This window comes from Antechinus flavipes, chromosome 1 (genome assembly GCF_016432865.1).
Source record: "Antechinus flavipes isolate AdamAnt ecotype Samford, QLD, Australia chromosome 1, AdamAnt_v2, whole genome shotgun sequence".
Classification (NCBI taxonomy): domain Eukaryota; kingdom Metazoa; phylum Chordata; class Mammalia; order Dasyuromorphia; family Dasyuridae; genus Antechinus; species Antechinus flavipes.
Genome location: NC_067398.1, coordinates 224,221,573 through 224,224,815, shown reverse-complemented (window position 1 = coordinate 224,224,815; position 3,243 = coordinate 224,221,573). Strand labels below are relative to the sequence as shown.

Sequence of the window (3,243 nt, the reverse complement as noted above, 5' to 3'; positions counted from 1 at the left end):
AAATTCACTTAGACCTGTTTTTTCCCCTTTGGCAGTTCATTTATTGCTTATTCATTTTCCCCCCAATAAATTGTTTTATTTAAAATTTATGTTTCCTGTTATGTAAATTTGAGTATTTTTATTTCTTTATTAGTACTCATCTATTTCTAAAGTTGTTGGTTTTCTTGGCATAGGCAAAATAGTTTCTAACCTTTATTTACTATTCATCCACTGCAAATTTTATTTGCCCATTTTAGTCTTTTGGTTTTAATAGAAAATTTGCTGTCTGTTGATTTTATTCATTTTTTTTTAAATCAGTTCATAGTTTTAGTTTTTTTTAAAATTTCACTTTTCTTTGAATTTCAAAATGTCTATTTTGGCATTTTTTATTCATTGCTTTCTTTTGGATTTTTAAAAATACTATTTGCCCAATTCTTTTCATCCATTCCTTTTCTCTTTTATTGATGAAAGTCTTTAAGAGACATAAATTTACCCAAAAGACTGCTTTGGCTGTAACACAAAAGATTAAAAAATTTGAAATATTTCATGAATTTGCAGGTCATCCTTTTACAGGGACCAAGCTAATTTTTCTGCTTTGTTCCAGTTTTAGTATATATATATTGCCAAAATGAGTACTCCTCATCTTTTTTTTGTAACTACAGTCCCACATCCTTACCTATCTACTGAGCATCTCAATCTAGCTGTCCTGTCACCAAAATGGAATTTATCCTCTATCTCCACTAAAAGCCTTATTTTTTGAAACTTTTTTTTCTATTAGGGTCTTTACAATCCTCTAAGCCATCTAAGTTTGTTATGTTGAAATCACTCTCAATTCTTTCAACTACTATAACTAGTTTCCAAATCAATTCCACATTCACACCGGTATTTTTCACTCTATTTATACAACCATCATCTTAATTGAGACTCTCATTCTCTCTTGCCACAATCTATTGTAACAGATCCCTAAATGGTCTCTCTGTTTCCAGGTCTTTCTCCTTTTGATCTAAACTTTACACAGCTGCCAAAATAATTTTTTTAAGGCACAGACTATATGACTCCTCTATTCAAAAGTCTTTACTAGCTCCCTATTATTTCTAGAATAAAATAAAAATTCCATGGTCTTAGATTCAAAACTGTCTACTCTCTTGATCCAATCTACCTAGCCATATTTTATATTATTCCTCTTCCCATATATTACATTTCTTTTAATTGAAATATGGATTTTTTATGGGATAATAAATTTAGAATTGGAAAAGACTCTACAGGTCAACTCTAATATACTCATTTTATATATGAGAAAGCTGATACCCAGGAAAATTTAAATGAGTTATCCAAGATCATATAACTAATAAGTATATAAAATAGAATTTGAACCCAGATTTTCTTTACTCCAATACCCAGAGCTCTCTCCATTCACTATACCACATCATTTCCAATGTGGTACCCCATTAGCTTTTCATTTCCCTTTTTTGTGTTAATAAACACAAGTCCCATACTTAGAATTCATTTTGAAATGTACTTGCACTTAGATTTGGAATTAGTGAGATCTGAATTTGAATCTTGTCTCAATTTAACACTTCTTGCATGATATTGGGCATGTAATTTAACATCACTGAATTTCAATTTGTAAAATAGGGAGTCAATTCCTCCTTACTGCTCTAATAATCTGCAGGTAGGTGGCTCTTTCTGGCTCAGTAGCCAATCATCTTCAACATAACTCTTATCATAAGAGAACAAGGGACCAATCAGGAGCTTCTATGTCATAAATATCCTTTGAGGAGAGAGGATAGAGCATATGTATCCAATAAGAGCATCTGTCCGTTTCCACTGGAAGTGGTTCAGTCCATTTCATGCAAACAAGGGTTTGCAAAGCACTTTACAAAAATGATCTCTTGTGCTTTATATTATAATTCTCTGAGGGGATGTTATTTTTATTCCCAGTTGGGATTGCTGGTGGAGATTTCAGGAAAATTAGAATTTCACAATTTACCATGCTCTGTTTCCTCTCTTGTGCTCCTTGCTTTTTCCAAGTTTCCTCTCCCCCTCTGCTCCATCTTCCTTCTTCTCCCCTCTTCCCCCTTCACTCCCCACTGAATATTGACCTGTTCATTCCTTTCTATATAGAGAATTATCCATATAGGATTCTGTACATAGAATGCCCTTTGTTTTACAGGATGTTTACCATTACTATACCTTTTCTTTGGCTTTGACTTCCTTCCTTCACACTGACAGTAGTCCCATGTATTTCATTATTTCTGCACTTGTCCTTGACTCATAAATATTTGCCACTTAACTATTATATCACCATAAATTACAGATTAACCCTTGCTGTCCTGACTGCTGTTGCTCAAAGTTGATGAGTCTTTGTAGTTGCTTTTATGAAAGAGAAGGTTTGTACAACTTCTACCAATTATCATCTTCCCAGTTGAAGCCAGGTGGCCACATCTGATCTTAGAGAAGGGGGACAATTTCCCTAAAGTAGTAGACAAGACCACCCTATCTTAAATCAATCAACATTTTAAGACTCTAGATCCTATCAGAGGGGCTCATGTCAGCAAAGAATGCTTAGGGCATCTTAATCCCTAGCAAACTCTAATAGTAACAATTAATACTTACATTGTGCTTTAAGTTTTACAAAATGCTTTTTATGTGTTAACTTATTTGATCCTTACTACAGCCTTGTAAAGTAGGTTCTATTATAATCTCCATTTTGTATGTAAGAAAACTGAGATAAGAAGTTAAGGCACTTACCCAAAGTCACGGAGTCAGAAAATGTCAGACACATATATACTTAGATCTTCTTAATGTCAGTTCCTATACCTTGCTACCTATCTTCCTCGAATGCTTGTATACTCTTGAGTTATGGTCTTAAAGGTTCCCAGAGCAGCTTTCTGCTTTATTCAATTCTTTGCCCTTCACGCTGCCGCTGTTTCTTTTCTCTTAGTTAACTCCAGAAATGTTCTTCATATTCGAACACTTTTATCTTCTCAAAGAGTTTTCTTTTCCTCTTAAGAGTTGGGTTATGGGTCAGTGGCAAAATTTGCACCCAAATGAAACCATTTCTATTAATATCCTTGCTCATGGAATCAGGAGTTGCCTTTAAAAAAAAATTGTCAGTTGGGGAGGGATCAGAGAATTGGGTTGGCCAAGATTCTCCAAAATACTTCTCCTGTTTGTGCAGGTTCATTCTTCATAGCATTATTCATGGGCATCTGTTTATGACCTAAAAACTCCAAAAGGAAAATTGGTCCCAACATTTCCATT

The 3,243-nt window shown here is 33.9% G+C and overlaps 1 non-coding gene across 1 annotated transcript; it reads right to left on the bottom strand.

The window, feature by feature from the left end:
* Positions 1-507: 507 nt before the first annotated feature.
* LOC127546038 (U6 spliceosomal RNA) lies at positions 508-609 on the bottom strand. Its single transcript, XR_007949906.1, has one exon. It is a non-coding gene; the product is annotated as a U6 spliceosomal RNA (small nuclear RNA).
* Between the last annotated feature and the right edge of the window lie 2,634 nt (positions 610-3,243).